General features: G+C 40.4%; 1 protein-coding gene across 45 annotated transcripts in view; it reads right to left on the bottom strand.

Moving 5' to 3' along the window:
* Positions 1-18625, bottom strand: part of LOC133606391 (receptor-type tyrosine-protein phosphatase delta-like) — a 589160-nt gene that overhangs the window by 407933 nt on the left and 162602 nt on the right. For all 45 annotated transcript variants that reach the window (XM_061960314.2, XM_061960281.2, XM_061960279.2 and 42 more), the window contains exon 3: positions 17991-18014. The gene's annotated coding sequence lies outside the window, so the exon portion shown is untranslated. The remainder of the gene's footprint in view (positions 1-17990; positions 18015-18625) is intronic.

Raw genomic sequence — 18625 nt, forward strand, 5'->3', positions numbered from 1 at the left:
GAACATACTGTTTTTGTAGTAACCATATTTTGTGCACTTTATAACAGAGAATACGTTTGGTTGAGCTTACTCAATTCAATGCTTTTGTAGCATTGAACGGGGGTGAAATTAGACTTCACGTTGATGATGTCAAGAATAGTTGATACCCTGAAATTCTCATGGCCAAATTTAATGATTAGTTTGATTTTATACACCCTATAGACAAGTGAATGAAGGGCATTCTTAGTCAACAGCCATACATGTCACACGAAGGGTGGCCGTATAAACAATGCCAACACTGTCATAAACATGTGCCATATTGTGAAACAACACTAAACAACAATGACAAACATATTTCGGGAGAATAATTGCACCGCAACACGATATAAACACAACAGAACAAATACCCAGAATTCCCTGCAGTACCTGCTCTTCCGGGACACTACACTATTTTATTTGGTACATGGTGTAATGATAAGTGTGACCAGTAGACGGCAGTCAAACATAAGAGATAAGTCTCAAGTAAACAACACCAACATTTTAAATGTTCCATTGAAAATATAAAACATTACATACAGCGCTCTAAAATCAATCAAAATGTTTTAGTAGTAAATGTTTTAGTGCCATTTCTAATATAAAGTAGTGTAAAGTTCTTACTTATATCTGTCAGTAAACTCGCCATGAAAGCACTAAAACATACCGGTGTAATGAGTTTACATTATTCACTTTAGTTATTAGAGTTCCGGTTGGACGGTTTTTCACGGGACATATTGTGGTTGTTTCCGGATGAGGAGACGCTGCTCCGTTATTGATTGAAGAATGTCATTAAAACAGTTAGCTCCATCTTTTGACACTTTTTCCACTCCCGTCCTTGCACGCTACACCGCTACAACAAAGATGACGGGGAGAAGACGCTGTCGAAGGTGAGGCACGTAAATAAGACCGCCCACAAAACGGCGCATCCTGAAGCGACTGCCAGAAAGCGGCTTGAAGATGATCTGTAAAACATCATCTATGCAACATTTTGACCAAAGAACCAGCATTACATGTTATGTAGACCACAAGGAAGTGTTTTCAATTTAGAAAAAAATAATAAAAATATGACTCCTTTAATGTGCCCTATAATCCGGTGCACCTAATATATGAAAAAAGATCCAAAATAGACCATTCATCGGCAGTGCGCCTTATAATTCGTTGCGCCCTATTGTCCGGAAAATACGGTACTATCCTGTTGCTAGTCAGATACTTTGCTGTCATCTATAATTTGTTGTTGCCCTAATAGTGTGAAGTTAATGTTTTGATGTTTAGTTAGACTTTCAACTTGCTTTCCTGTTGTCCAGAAATGCTTACCGTAGTTCCACCAATATTTAGTAATATTCTTGGATGTGGCGCTGTATGTTCGGGTGATGCAAGTTACCATTTCAAGATTTGGCAGCAACAGTACCCAAATGGCAGTGCTATCTACACTGCAATCTGTAAATTGGTTTGTGTCCCACTGGTCAAAATGTTGGGGCACCATCACACGGTTTGTAATGAGTTTTACAGATGTTTGTTACGGTTAGGCAAAATTTTGTTAACATTGTTAACTAACAAATAGTTACAGCAAAAATTATTTGCTCTTTGATTGTATAGTGCATCTTAGATGTCGTTTCCAAATTTGGAGGTCTTGAAATTACAATGCAAAAATATATTGGTGCTAATCTGTAGCAATCTGTCTGTCAAATCCAGGGGTCACCAAACTTTTTGACTCGGGGGCCGCATTGGGTTAAGAAAATTTGGCCGGGGGCCGGGTTGTACACATATATATATATATATATATATTTATATATATATATATATATATATATATATATATATATATATATATATATATATATATATACCGAGCGCGATGATGTCATGTTATCGATGGGAAAATGCATTTTTAGACAATATTATTTGCCTGAGCGGCTAGGAGACACAGAGAGTAACAAGCGATAGAAAAATTAATTAGAAAAAACTGATTTTAAAAAAATATTAATGAAAAAAAAAAAAAAAGTTTACTTCAATCAATCAATCAATGTTTATTTATATAGCCCTAAATCACAAGTGTCTCAAAGGGCTGCACAAGCCACAACGACATCCTCGGTACAAAGCCCACATAAGGGCAAGGAAAAACTCACCCCAGTGGGACGTCGATGTGAATGACTATGAGAAACCTTGGAGAGGACCGCATATGTGGGTAACCCCCCCCCCCCCCCCCCCTTACTTATTATTATTTTGTATTAAACTTGGTACTTCCCGCAGGCTGTAGTTTGGGGACCCCTGGTCTAATCTGTCTATGGCAAAGCCAATGTAAATTAGCATCAAGTTAGCATATTATTTTTATTTAAGAGTGTGGGGGTGGTGTGGCGCTGTTGGGAGAGTGGCAGTGCCAGCAACCTGAGGGTTCCTGGTTCGATCCCCAGTTTCTACCAACCTAGTCACGTCCGTTGTGTCCTTGAGCAAGACACTTCACCCTTGCTCCTGATGCATCGTGGTTAGGGCCTTGCATGGCAGCTCCCGCCATCAGTGTGTGAATGTGTGTGTGAATGGGTGAATGTGGAAATAGTGTCAAAGTACTTTGAGTACTTTGAAGGTAGAAAAGCGCTATACAAGTATAACCCATTTACCATTTACATATGTTTATCGCCCTAAATTTAAATTTGTAAAGGTTTTATAATATTTTTTTTAATGAAATAGGCAAAATTAGTGTTGCATGTGACGTCACGCGGGTTCACTTCCTGTTGTAGACACCTTATCAGTCATCGTTTTACGTTAATATCATTAATATGGTTTATCATTACATCCCTAGTAAGGGTTATGCAGGATTATGTTGGACTACACAAGGTTCGGTTCCAAGTGAATAGTTGCAAGACTAGTTACATTTACACAAAAACCTTTTAAAGAGCTTAGGTCGCATGTGGTGCAGACATACTCCCATTTTTGTATAACATAAAACACAAACTTTTGTTCACAAACTTAGCCAACACTTTTACTAGAATAGCGATGCCGGCATATTTAAGTTTAGAAGTAACACCCCCCCCCCCCCCCCCCCCCACACCACCACCCCGTTCCCCAATGAATGCCAATTAACAAGCTTTCAGCTGTACCAGTTGTCTCGTGTAATAAAAAAAAAAGTGTTTGCCACCTTTCCGCAAGGTGCAAACCTTCCGTTTACATTACATTTTCTTTAATTTGCAGTTAGAAATGAAACACAGCAGAGCATATTGAACAGGGTTTCACAAAGCCTTTGGGCCCAACTACCCCTCCTTTTATTGTCGGATGATTTCCTCATACATTTCAACCTACTGTAAATATGACCCCCATTTTGAGATTCCCTGACATAGAGGGAGGGAGTCTTGTCAGATCCAGTCTTATTTCCATTGTTGTACAACAGAGAATGAACATTGTTTTATCTTTTTCTTGTGTTTCGGCTCCTCAAGTACACTTCAGCCCCTCTGATGTTTCCTCCACCCACCCAAAACCCCTCAAAGCTCTTCCAATTGCCTGTCCCCATGTCGACATATCTTATAATAAGCAGCCTTGATTAGTGCAGGCTTCAAAATTCCTCTGTTTTTCTGTCAGGAAAGGAACAAAGAAGTGACATAATAAGCTTAGCTGATTAGCAACTATGTCTTTGTGACACCACGTCCACCATGGAGCCTTCACTAACATTCTTAAACACAAATTTCACACATATAGTAGAAATTATTGCATCTTCCAAATATAGCCCAATTTGTCCCCAAGTATCCTGGCCTCAGCTTTTGCCGTAACATTTTGAGCGTGATGATGACGATAATATAAAACTGGAAGGCATCCATGGCGTTGCTCCTTGTAAGGTCGAGAATCAGAGGTTGACGCATGGTCGCGCCAGCTGCCGGCGTCTGGCGTTGTCACGTCCCTTTGGTTGTTGCAAAAGATGCTTCCTCCCACATTCTAAAAACATGCATTTTAGGATAATTGGGGACTATAAATTGTCCACTGGTGTGATGTGAAAGTTAAAGTTAAAGTTAAAGTTAAAGTTAAAGTTAAAGTTAAAGTTAAAGTACCAATGACTGTCACACACACACTAGGTGTGACGAAATGATTCTCTGCATTTGATCCATCATCCTTGATCACCCCCTGGGAGGTGAGGGGAGCAGTGCGCAGCAGTGGTGACCGTGCCCGGGAATCATTTTTGGTGAATGATTGTTTGTCTATAAGTGTGCTGCTGTGGAGGGTGTACCATAATCAACCATGGTCAGCTGTAACAGGCTCCAGATCACTCCAATGAGGGCAAGCGGTATAGAAATGAGTGTTATTTTATAATTGGCAAAGTTGTTTGATTTTACTTATCAATTAATTTGTAACGGTCTGAGCTTCGTGTTGTTGGTCTGGGCCCTAGGATGCAGAGACAGCAGGCGAAGTGCAGGTAAAACGACCATTTTTAAAGGGGAATATTATCACCAGACCTATGTAAGCGTCAATATATACCTTGATGTTGCAGAAAAAAGACCATATATATTTTTAACCGATTTCTGAACTCTAAATGGGTGAATTTTGGCGAATTAAACGCCTTTCTATTATTCGCTCTCGGAGCGATTTCACATCGGGAAGCAATCCGCCATTTTCTCACTTTCGTCGGTGTGTTGTCGGAGGGTGTAACAACACGAACAGGGACAGAATCAAGTTGCACCAGTGGCCCAAAGATGCGAAAGTGGCAAGAAATTGGACGAAATTTGTTCAAAATACGAGGCTGTGGGGAAAGCCGACGAAATGGTCAGTCGTTTGTTCCGCACACTTTACCGACGAAAGCTATGCTACAACAGAGATGGCAAGAAAGTGTGGATATCCTGCGACACTCAAAGCAGATGCTGACATCAACTCCAAAACTGGACAGATCAGCTTTCAGGAAAAGAGAGCGGATGAGGGTATGTCTACAGAATATATTAATTGATGAAAACTTTATTCATTACTCGCGATTTTACATAAATTATTATACATAAACTGTGTTTACCAATAATTTAGCTTAAAAACATTTATTTTTTTCAATCATTCGAGTACATTCGAGTAGTCTTGTGTAATGCAGTATTTTGTGTCTATTTAGGTATGGTTAACCTGAGTGCTGAAATCTTGGAAAAATATATGTTCTTAGCGCGCCTGAAATGGGCTGTCTGCACTCTCAAAGTGCATGTTGTTGCGAAATGTATTTCATATGCTGTAAACCTAGTTCATAGTTGTTAGTTTCCTTTAATGCCAAACAAACACATACCAATCGTTGGTTAGAAGGCGATCGCCGAATTCGTCCTCGCTTTCTCCCGTGTCGCTGGCTGTCGTGTCGTTTTCGTCGGTTTCGCTTGCATACGGTTCAAACCGATATGGCTCAATAGCTTCAGTTTCTTCTTCAATTTCGTTTTCGCTACCTGCCTCCACACTACAACCATCCGTTTCAATGCATGCGTAATCTGTTGAATCGCTTAAGCCGCTGAAATCCGAGTCTGAATCCGAGCTAATGTCGCTATACCTTGCTGTTCTATGCGCCATGTTTGTTTGTATTGGCATCACTGTGTGACGTCACAGGAAAATGGACGGGTGTATATAACGATGGTTAAAATCAGGCACTTTGAAGCTTTTTTTAGGGATATTGCGTGATGAGTAAAATTTTGAAAAAAACTTCGAAAAATAAAATAAGCCACTGGGAACTGATTTTTAATGGTTTTAACCCTTCTGAAATTGTGATAATGTTCCCCTTTAAGGGAAAAGTAGTTCAGCGGGGAAGTGTACGAAAAAGCAACCAGGCACAGGAAGCATAGGAAAAGCTGTGCAGCATGTTGAGGTACAAAGCAAAAAAAAACAAACATCAAGAGGACAGGGTCTGGCAGAGAATAATTTCGCCACACGTGGTGTGTGCGTGACAATCATTGGCACTTAAACTTTATAAGAAGCCTCCTGATTGGCAACCAGGGATAGGTTAAGGAGGGCAGCCAGGAAGTGGAAACAAAACTAAAAGCTCCGGACAGGAACAAAATGCAAGAAACTAATAATGAATGTCATGAGAGATCATGACGTTATCAATTCAATTAAACTGTTTCTGGTAGTGATAATGATACAAATAATAATAATAATTAGAATCATAACAATTCTAATAAAGTGAGTAACATTATAATAAAAGTGTAATTTTATATTTTAAACTGCAATACACAGAGTAGTAGGACAGTGGTGCCTCGGCTTACAAGTTCCTTTAGTGTCGTAGCTCGTAACCCAAAATACTCGTATCTCAAATCAATAGGCTCTTTTTTCACCGCAAGAACTTTTTAAGGAACTTTCCCACTTACCCGGATAAATAAAGTTCCCCCTGTGTTTCCACCAAAAACTACCCGGGTAGATTTGGTTCTTCAGGCACCTTTCGGAGTGCCTCCTAGCTAGGCCTGGTATTGGTACCGATATTCGTTAAGTCAGTTAACAGAGGATAAATGAAAATAGGGCGGGTACGTTTTCCAGCTTTGATAAATCACCCTGTGTGTGCTTCAAGAGCATTCACACTTTTCATCAGTTTCAACAGCTGCGCGCGTTCGTGCATTTGCAGAATGAAAAGAAGTTTCTTTGATTCTTCGTGAGGCGAGGCGGGGTCGCTGGCCCGCTAGCATCAGCATACTTGCCAACCCTCTTGATTTTCCCGGGAGACTCCCGAATTTCAGTGCCCCTCCCGAAAATCTCCCGGGGCAAGCATTCTCCCGAATTTCTCCCGATTTCCACCTGGACAACAATATTGAGGGCATGCCTTAAAAGCACTGCCTTTAGTGTCCTCTCTCACCTAAAAAGAAGACTATTATATATGTCTCCGTTATTCATAGGTTTATCTATAACCAATAAAGTAGGCAGGCAAGGAGCTATTTCTCAGTGTGTGTTTATTCCAGCCGGCACGTTAATACACTGACACACAACATCCGAATTCCCATCATGCATTACTTCAAAACTACGGCAAGTAGTAATGTCCAAAAACATAACAGAGACAAAGCAGAAGAACGAAGAAGAGACATGGCGACGACGAGTAAGAAGAAGAAGTATGCTTGCAAGTTCCAAAATGATTGGAAACAAGAATTCCAGTTCATCCAGGACAGCTTGAAGTGGAAGGGGTATGCTGCCTGCAAATTTTGTAGATCAGACTTCTCCACTGAATAGGGTGGCCGAACGGATATACTCATTCACAAATTAATTATCTATAAGAAATACTTGAAAATATACCCCCCCCACACACACACACACACCTCAACAACACCCCCCCATCTCCTGAATTCGGAGGTCTCAAGGTTGGCAAGTATGAGCATCACATAGTTGAGTCACAACCAACCCACGGCTCCCGAACCACATGCAGCTCTTTGCCTGGCTTCATGCGGCTCTTAGTCCATATCGAAGTCTGTTTGTATTTTTTTAATGTGCGTGTTCGGCGAGCGAGATCTGCAAGAGTGGTCACTCTTTTGCATCGGTTTGTGCAGCTGCAGGCATTTGTACTCCAAATAAACGGTAGTAATGATAACTACTGTAAAACTCCCGACAGTTCGTGTTACCGTATTAAATTAAAATTATTAAAGAACCATCATTAATAACTGCACTTTGGTACGGACAAACTGACTGTCGCTAGCTTGCTTACTAGCTTAAAGGCTAACATGTAAACAACAGACATTCACGTCTTTCCCCATTATGAAATGTCATCCCCTAATCTAAACTTGCATAACCACATTACTGTTTAAACAAGTGAAAGACAATATTCACATTAAACATAAATTATGTTCTGTTTTTGCACAAAGTTATCGATAAACTCGACAGTGTCAAGTTGAAACAGAAAGTGAACTCACGTCACGTCACATAAACCGGAAGTGAAACAACTTTACACACTTTACAATTTGAAATAGAAGATAAACACATTTAAACACACTAATAAAAATAACATGGCACTTATGAAGCAAAAAATATATGTTATGTTTCCTTTGCCAAGAAAGTATATTGTGTCCATTTATTTTAATGATTAAAAAAATACAACTTAGTTAAAAGATTTTAGTGATTTTAGCTGAATTGACACATTTTTATTCAGTGTGTAGTACAGTGGTTCTTAACCTTGTTGGAGGTACCGAACCCCACCAGTTTCATATGCGCACTCACCGAACCCTCCTTTTTTTTCAAATTCAAGACAAAGTTATTTTATTTTTTTGGTAACACTTTAGTATGGGGAACATATTCTAAGTAACAAAGACTTAATTTAGAGTTATTTGCATCACGACTTGGACTTTGGCGTGGTTTGTTTTCCCATGGTGGAAATGATTTGGCGTGAAGGTAAATTCATATTTAATTTTAACACTCAAAAAAGGAATAAACAAAAGGCGCGCACAAGGGCGGAAGTACAAAACTTGGCTATAAAAAACAAAAACTGGCACAAAGGCAGAACTATGGACAAAAAAACAAAGGACATTAACTGTGGCATTAATCAACAAAACTTACTTGCGATGACGTGAACAGGGCAGCATGGACTATGAACATGAAACAGAGTGTCAGGAGTGTGTCAAGAGTGATGTCGCCAGGCTGACTGCCTGGCAACTACAGGTTTAAAGTGATGACATGATTAGTGAAAACAGGTGCGTGACTCAAAATGTGAAAACGTGAGACAGGTGCGTGACATGACGATGTGAACCAGGTGAAACTAATGGTTACTATGGTGACAAAGGGAGTGAAGACAAGAACTAAAAAGTGTCCAAAAACCAAGCAAAACATAACTAAACAAAACATGATCACAGACATGACAATTTGGTTAGGGTTAGGGTTAGAGGGTTAGAGGGTTAGGGCCAGGATTAGAGGGTTAGGGTTATATTAAGGCCATGCGGAATAAGGCATTAATAAGTGCTTAAAATGACTAGTTAAGAGCCAATATGCTACTAATTTGCATGTTAATAAGCAACTAATTAATGGTGAATATGTTCCCCATACTAAAGTGTTACCATGTTTTTTTTACTGGTGCACAAAATGAACCGTGCATGAACATCACCTTGTTCTAACAACAACACCAACACAGTGCATAAACTCACAACAAATTACACACCTGCAAATCATTGTGACTTCTGCTGTTGCCGTATTCGTAATACGCCGATAGGGAGAAGTTTTTATGTACACGATGAGTTGGGCGTGTTTTGACCTGCGCCGAACCCCTGAGCCCGACTCACCGAACCCCTAGAGTTCGATCGAACCCAGGTAAAGAACCACTGGTGTAGTAGATTATTGTAGCAATGCTTAATGGACTGCTTCTCCAAGTTGGCTACAAGATAGATGGATAGATGGATAGATGGATAGATGGATAGACGGATAGACGAATAGACGGATAGACGAATAGACAGATAGATAGAAAGATAGATAGATAGATGGATAGATAGATAGATAGTACTTTATTGATTCCTTCAGGAGAGTTCCCTCAGGAACATTTAAAAGAACACCTCATTAAATCTTTATTATAGTTTATTTCATTAATTCAATGAATATCATCCACTTCTTCTGCTCAGCACTTTCCTTCACACTCACATTTGTCATTCCCATTAGGGATTGGCAATATAGCCTAGAAACTAGCTTGCAATATGCATTGCAGCCACCTGCGATAACAATTTATCACGATATAACATCTAATATGTAAATGATAATAGAACCATTTCAAAACCGGTTAAAAAGGCTGTTAAATAGTTAAAAACAGTTAAAAATGCAGATACTGATACTTAAAATGTCCAAGATAATGAACAATTCAATCTTTGTTCACAATTATAATCAGACAAAAATAATAATATCAATTAAATATTTAAATGATTTTCTACTATTTCCTCGGTTTTAAATAATTTGGTTTTTACCCTTAAAGCCATCCTGTCTCCATGGATTTATATCCTGAGAAAAATGGAAAAAAAAACAAAAAAACGTAGCATTGACCATTTACTAAAACTACAGACTACAAAATTGTTTTTGGCGCTATTGCTTAATGGTTAACACAGCTTTTATAGTATCCTCCTACAGTGTGTGAGGTAGCACAGTGGTCCCCAACCTTTTTGTAGCTGCGGACTGGTCAACGCTTGAAAATTAGTCCCACGGACCGGGGGAGTGGGACATTTTATTTATTTTTTATTTTTTTTTGTCATAAAGAAATACAATCATGTGTGCTTAATGACAGTATCCCTGCAGACTGTATTGATCTATATTGATATAATAATGTATCTTGTGTTTTTTATATTGATTTAATAAAAATTAAAAAAATAAATAAATAAAATAATTTTTTAAAAAAATGTTTTATTTCTTGTGCGGCCCGGTACCAATCGATCCACGGACCGGTATCGGGCCGCGGCCTGGTGGTTGGGGACCCCTGGGGTAGCATGTTCAGCTATTACTCGTCATCCAGTGGTAAGAATATGTGTAAGAAACATAGTTTATTTGCCACCATGGAGGCGAGGATTGCTGACTTCAAAGCGATTTTCTACGGTGAAGAGACATTAACTGCTAGCAAGGTCGCTGCAGTGCGTTGAGGACGTGGCCATTCGCTTTTCGCTGTCAAATTTGCGGGACACAGAACATTGGCATTTTCATTGTATACACGATAGTATTAAAAAGCTCAATCGTCGGCCAAATGTATATAATTTATTTTGTATCGTCTACATCACAGAACCCAAATTACAATGATTGGATAAACGAAGTCAAATCTTGCTAGCAATAAGCTAATGCCAGTGAGTGACACACCGAATGTTTTGGTCACGTAATCTGAATATTTGCCCGCGACCTAAAGTTTAGTTTAGTTTATTATTTCTTCGGTCAGTGGTCAACAAAATAAACAAAGTTTTACATTCATTAAATCAACAATTTTACAGGCCGAAAAGGTTTAGGCTGAAGTTGATCACTTATTTCGCATAACCTTATAAACAATCTCAAATACAAATACAAGATGTAGTAAAACCAGGAGACATCGGGCTCTGATCTTGAGCTTCATAGAAATATGACATTTCCTTTACACAACATATTATAAATACACCTTGTACACAACATGAACACTGTTCAAATATATACACAGTAAACACATGTGAAATATCCCTGTACACGTGTTAGTTAACCTTTGTACCGATAATATACTATATACAAACATTTATACTTCCATTATTATTTATATCCCACATTTAGTTTTGTAACAAACATTGATCATAGTATTAACTACTGTGTTGATTCAAGAGCGATATATTTTCTAAGACATTGGTCTTAAAGTTTTTTTTTTAAATGTGTGATTGGAACTGGAACATTTTAAGGCATCACCCAAGCTGTTCCACAGATGAACCCCCGACAGAAACACATCTACTTTTTAAACTTGTTCTTATGTTTGCTTTCTGAAAGACAGATGAACCTCTGAGGTCATAGGGACTCTCCCTGGGTTTGAACCTCTCCTGTAGACACCGAGGCAGCATGTGGTTATGAGCTTTGTACGTCACAATAGCAGTGTTGAGATAAAGCATACCAAAAAGCTCTTAAACTGGGGCCCTTAGGTACCACTGTAGTCCTCCACACAGGGTCAAGGGTTGCTCTGGCATGCACGACAGACACCCTGCAAATGCCACTCATGCTTATGGAAAGCATCATTCATTATGCAGACTTTTTTAAAGTGAGTGCATAAGCTATCGATCACCCCTGAATTGTAATTTGCCCCAAACGATGTAGTTAAGTGGATCTGATGGGTGCTTTTTACACATGGGAAGACACAATTAGACAATTCCCACCATATTCCGCTGTGTCATTATCTCATTCGCCACAGTTTCGACTGTGCACCCCGAGGTCTGCCCTCGCGACTAGTAAACAGCCAACAACGTAGATGAGTGTTTATTCTGAGCCTTATTCTATAAAGGGTCATGTTATTAAAGGGGAATATCATCAAGCCTTTACAAGTGCATCATTGATAATTAGGTTTTCCATTTGATTGTAAAACAATTTAGGTTGTAATTTAAAAAGGCAATGAACGGCTTTCAATTTACTTTATATTTCTATGTAAGTTGTCACACTACAAGGCCACATACACATTTGCATTGACTGTTGTTTGTGCATTTGGATGTTTAGTCATTCATCAACAAGCTGCTCGTTTTTACAATCTCGAGCTGTGAGCACACACTTGTCAGCCGTCCAACGAGAAACACCTGTCAACATCTGTTCTTATGTAATCCTCCAAGACAGCAGAACAATGACATCATATTTTACTCTCAACAAGCAATCAATTGTTACTCGCCCTGTTTCCACTGAGCACCACGTTTTTTTACGTTTTAACTGTCAAAAACATTGTCTTAAGAAGAACATTAGACACTTGTTTTTGCAGAGGGTCATACCTGTCATATACCGTAGACCAGTGGTTATCACACTTTTTTCCACCAAGTACCACTTCAGAAAAATCTTAGCTCTCCAAGTACCACCATAATAACCAACATTAAAGGCCTAGTGAAACCCACTACTACCGAACACGCAGTCTGATAGTTTATATATCAATGATGAAATCTTAACATTGCAACACATGCCAATACGACCGGGTTAGCTTACTAAAGTGCAATTTTAAATTTTGCGCGAAATATCCTGCTGAAAACGTCTCGGTATGATGACGCCTGCGCGTGACGTCGCGGATTGTAGAGGACATTTTGGGACAGCATGGTGGCCAGCTCTTAAGTCGTCTGTTTTCATCGCAAAATTCCACAGTATTCTGGACATCTGTGTTGGTGAATCTTTTGCAATTTGTTCAATGAACAATGGAGACAGCAAAGAAGAAAGCTGTAGGAGGGAAGCGGTGTACTGCGGCCGACTTCAGCAACTACAAACACGGCCGGTGTTTCATTGTTTACATTCCCGGAAGATGACAGTCAAGCTTTACCATTGGCCTGTGGAGAACTGGGACAACAGAGACTCTTACCAGGAGGACTTTGAGTTGGATACGCAGACACGGTACCGTGAGTACGCATGCAGCTGCGGCTTCCAAACATTTGATCGCTTGCCCGTACGTGCGTGCCGCTATGTGCATGTCACGTACGTAACTTTGGGGACTTTGGGGAAATATATGTGCTGTATGAACTTTGGGGAGGTGAACGGTTCTTTGGGCTGTGGGATTGAGTGTGTTGTGCAGGTGTTTGAGTTGTATTGGCGGGTTATATGGACGGGAGGGGGGAGGTGTTTATTATGCGGGATTAATTTGTGGCATATTAAATATAAGCCTGGTTGTGTTGTGGCTAATAGGTATGTCTTGTGTTTATTTACTGTTTTAGTCATTCCCAGCTGAATATCAGGTCCCACCCGCCTCTCACAGCATCTTCCCTATCTGAATCGCTCCCACTGCCCTCCAGTCCTTCACTCTCACTTTCCTCATCCACAAATCTTTCATCCTCGCTCAAATTAATGGGGAAATCGTCGCTTACTCGGTCCGAATCGCTCTCGCTGCTGGTGGCCATGATTGTAAACAATGTGCGGATGTGAGGAGCTCCACAACCTGTGACGTCACGCTACTCGTCTGCTACTTCCGGTACAGGCAAGGCTTTTTTATCAGCGACCAAAAGTTGCGAACTTTATCGTCGATGTTCTCTTCTAAATTCTTTCAGCAAAAATATGGCAATATCGCGAAATGATCAAGTATGACACATAGAATGGACCTGCTATCCCCGTTTAAATAAGAAAATCGCATTTCAGTAGGCCTTTAAAATACAGTAGCGTAGTAGGCATACACATTCAAGTATATTTAGAATTTTTGGCCACTGTAACATTACACACAGTTTGAACAGTAACACTGTGTTTAAATATAGGAAAAATAAAAAAACAGTGATCAAAGATCTTTTATATTAACGGAGCACTGAGTCTGCTGATTCTAAGTACCTGCTAAAAAAACAAAACACTGAGCAAAGATCTTTTGTATCACAGGATTGCTTTGTAGCAAAAACCATAGTCAACGATCATATTCCATATGACAGGAGCACCCTACTTTTTCAGGGACTACAGCAAAAATGCTGGTAAAAAAATCATTTATACTACAGGAGTGTGCTATTGTTTTTTTAGGACGTACTGCAAAACCACTTGTCAAAGGTCCTCTACTTGACATGAGCAGTCTGTCGTTTTTACTGCAAAAATGTCAGTCAAAGATCCTGTATTTGACAGGAGCGCTTTGCTGTTTATAGGGAATTACAGTACTTGCAAAAATGCTAGTCAAAGGTCCTCTATTTGACTGGTGAGCTCTGTCGTGCTAACACTGCCGCTAATAATAGCAAGCGTGGAAAATAACTGGCCAGTTCACAGGAAGTAGAATGTCTCCTCAAAGCAGGATTTTAGTCCCGTGTGAAGTGAGCATCTAAAGCTTGGCTACCGAGAGGACACCTTCGCCATATGCCTCTCCTCACTGATGGATGCTCCCCCGTGATGAAGTGGGGGGTAGGAGTGGAGGAGGTGGCGTAGCCACTTGCAGGTGATTCCACTGATAAAGTTAAAAACGCGCCATCTGCTTGCAGGAGCGGCTGCTCTTCACTTAACAGCAGCTGTATTGTTTTTGTGTATAACCTGTATATTTCCTCTGAAATAAATGTCACACTCTAATATGTGTCAAAGGTGCAAAAAGGGATTTTTTATGTAGCCCTGAAAATATACTTAGGAAGTTTTTTTTGGAGGGTGCACTACCAGTGGTAAAAATATTGAAATGTTATGCTTTGTGTTGTGTTGTTGTCTTATGTGATGGCATGTTATGCAGCTACGCTATGCTATACGGTATGTTATGATGCTATGCTACAGTATGTTATGGGATTTTAGTTTATGTCATCTTACGTTATGCTATTTTACCCAATGTTACATCATGTTTTGTAATATTATGTTACATTACATTACGCCATGGCACGTTGTGCTGATGACGTTATTCAATTCTTTACTAAGAAAATTTAACTCATTAGAAAGGAAATTAAAGATAACGCGTCCCAGTTCCAATTGGGTTCTTTTAACACAGATACGAATGTTTGTACAACGGATACTGAGCTTCAAAATAATCTCTCTTTTTTTGATGAAATACCATTAGAGGAAATCCTGCGGCTTGTAAATGGTTGAGGTGGGGGGGCCGGGGGGGGGATTCTGGGTATTTGTTCTGCTGTGTTTATGTTGTGTTACGGTGCGGATGTTCTCCCGAAATGTGTTTGTCATTCTTGTTTGGTGTGGATTCACAGTGTGGCGCATATTTGTAACAGTGTTAAAGTTGTTTACACAGCCACCCTTACTGTGACCTGTATGGCTGTTGATCAAGTATGCCTTGCAATCATTTATGTGTGTGTAAACGCTGCATATATTATGTGACTCGACTGGCACGCTGTTTGTATGGAGGAAAAGCAGACGCTTTAAGACACGACCCCAATATTGTTGTACGGGTGGAAATCGGGAGAAATTCGGGAGAATGGTTGCCCCGGGAGATTTTCGGGAGGGGCACTGAAAATCGGGAGTCTCCCGGGAAAATCGGGAGGGTTGGCAAGTATGAATAAAATGTGTCCCATTATGTCCACCACCGACACTGAGATCATTATTCATGCGTTCGTTATGTCTCGCCTCGATTACTGTAACGTATTATTTTCAGGTCTCCCTATGTCTAGCATTAAAAGATTACAGTTGGTACAAAATGCGGCTCCTAGAATTTTGACAAGGACAAGAAAGTTTGATCATATTACGCCTATACTGGCTCACCTGCACTGGCTTCCTGTGCACTTAAGATGCGACTTTAAGGTTTACTACTTACGTATAAAAAACTAAACGGTCTAGCTCCATCCTATCTTGCTGATTGTATTGTGTCATATGTCCTGGCCAAAAATCTTAGTGATTCTCAGCGCCCAAACAAAGTTAGCGGGCTATAGAGCGTTTTGTATTCGGGCTCCAGTACTCTGGAGTGCCATACCGGTAACAGTTAGAGATGCTACCTCAGTAGAAGCATTTAAGTCCCATCTTAAAACTCATTTGTATACTCTAGCCTTTAAATAAACCCCTTTTTAGACCAGTTGATCTGCCGTCTTTCTTCTATGCTCTTCCCCCCTCTCCTGCGTAGAGAGGTTATTAGATGTCCACGGATCAGTTTCCAAGAAGGAGGCACTAGCTGTTCCAAGTCTGGACCCGGGGTGGACCACTCCTCTGTGCATCAATTGGTGACGTCTCTGCGCTACTAACTTGTCTCCATGCACGAGGATCCCCTATTGGCCTCAGTATGGACTGGACTCTCACGATATAAATCGTATCCACTCAGCATCCATTGCACCGGTCACCTAGGGGGAGGGTCCCCACATCTGAGGTCTCTTCCAATGTTTCTCATTGTGCCCATTGGGTTGAGTTTTTTCACAGTCGAGGATCTCGCTGTGGTTTGTGCAGCCCTTTGAGACATTTGTGATTAAGGGCTATATAAACAAAGTTGTATTGCTTGATTGATGATTGATCCTCTCCACTATGTTATCATATGTTGTTTTGTTTCTCTTTTCCACGTCATGCCATGCTATGATAATATTATTTTCATATATTTCCACTATTTTGCTTGTTGAAGATTGTCCCCACTTTGCCTGCAATGACCAATGACCTGTTAGTGGTTACAGGGCTAGAGTGGAGCATCATTGACTGACAAAGAAGTCAAACAAGTCAGGCTGATATGTTTGGCCTTGGTAGAGGTCTGTAACTTTGACGCTTTAAATACACGAAGGATTGTTGACCTTGCGACGGTGCATCAGCTGACTGTCATATGTTTCAAGTTGCCGCCCCTCGAATGTTTGACAGATCTCTCCCTCCCTGCTGCTCAATGTCCATCTGGTAGCCTCCCATGGGTACTTATTATTCTCAGCTAGACAGGGGTTTTCTCTTCATGAGCACTCAGTCATTCAGACCAGAGCAGTATTTTGATGGAGATGGTGGTACTGTTTTTGCATTTTTCCCCCAATAATCCCACAACAAGCTCCCACGGGTGAAAAAAGTTATTTAGGGCACCTTATAGTCCAATAAAGTAATGACAGTATATGTCAACAATGTACAATAATAACTGTTTACAGCAATGTTATACGTGTTAAACACACTATTGGTATCTTATGTTACCTTACAGTATGTTAAGCATTGTTATTTTATTATTTGTCATCTCAGGTCATGTTCTGCTATGTTACAGCATTAGTTGGTCATTAGGTAGAGTGGGATGACTGCAGGGTTCCTGGTTCGAATATCTCCTCTTATGCCAATCACTGCTGTTGTTTGTGTTCCCTGGGCAAGACACTTCACCCACAATGTCCCCCACCAATCCCAGGATCTATACACTATGCTATCTTTATCATGTTGTGTTATGTTATTATGTGCTACTATTACAAAGACAAAGTAGATTCCAGATAAGACATCAAGGTATTCCTTATTAGTTCTTTTTTTTTTAACAACCGGTGGGGCCAAAATGATTGATTTCCTCCTCTTGAGCAGATGCTCCGAGCCGCAGGAGGTGCCGAGAGGTCCCACTGTCCTGGCCCCGGGCCGGTCTACGCAGGAGATTTTACTCTGCTCTTGCCCTCCATCACTCTCTTGGAGACTGCTGCTCTATGTCCACCTCGGAATATGCTCACAAAAAACGACGGGTTTCCAAATTCTGCGGCAATATTTTAAGACTACTAATGTCATGTTTTCCCATTTTATGCTGTGAATATTTGTGCCACATTATTTACACTATTTTGTCGAATATGTACCAGACTATAAGGGCTCACAGCGTGGAAACAGACTTTTATTTTTGTTGTTTTTTGCACGTCAACACTGTTGGCATGTTCTTCCGACGATCTGGGCCATTTGATTCTCATTTGAATAAAATTCAAATTGAACGGCACACACACAAGTGTACTTTACGGAGCAAACATCTCTGTGGCGCAGTGAGCGTTCAGAACCCCCTTCTGAGCTCCCCCTTCCATATTTATATCCCAACGACACATGACACTTGAGCATTAGATGAAAAATCAAACGCTTCTTACCTAGTGTGGAATAGTTGGTCACATCTGTCGTCAGGAAGGAGGGAGAAAAAGGGAAAAGAGAGAAAAAGAAATGTCAGCAAGTTGCATGTGCACAAACTTTCATGAAAAATGACGATGTCCCACTATTGTGCAAGCTGCTGGTTAAGAATAGTCCCTTTCAAAACCGGTGGGGTATCATTTATTAATAGGAGAAGCGAGTCTTAGATGGCGTCCCTCGGGAGGCAATGTTTGCAGAGCTTGCATTAATATTTGTCACTGATGACAAGTCGTCCTTAATAAAGACATGCACACATGCAAACACACATACTGTGCACCATTATATCACCAATTCATTGATTCATTGATTAAAAGCCATTTTTTCAGCTCGGGCTTCGGTGAGAGAACGATTGCCTTTCTATACCTATCTTAGGTTAGATAATGAAATGCAACAGGGGTCTTTTCGCACAACTACTGAATGATTAAAGATGAAAAAGTGAGTATGAATGTTGTCTGTCTATCAGTGTTGGCCCTGCGATGAGGTGGCGACTTGTCCAGGGTGTACCCCGCCTTCCGCCCGAATGCAGCTGAGATAGGCTCCAGCACTCCTCGCGACCCCGAAAGGGACAAGCGGTAGAAAATGGATGGATGGAAAAATT

The sequence above is a fragment of the Nerophis lumbriciformis genome, linkage group LG05 (assembly GCF_033978685.3).
Source record: "Nerophis lumbriciformis linkage group LG05, RoL_Nlum_v2.1, whole genome shotgun sequence".
Lineage (NCBI taxonomy): Eukaryota > Metazoa > Chordata > Actinopteri > Syngnathiformes > Syngnathidae > Nerophis > Nerophis lumbriciformis.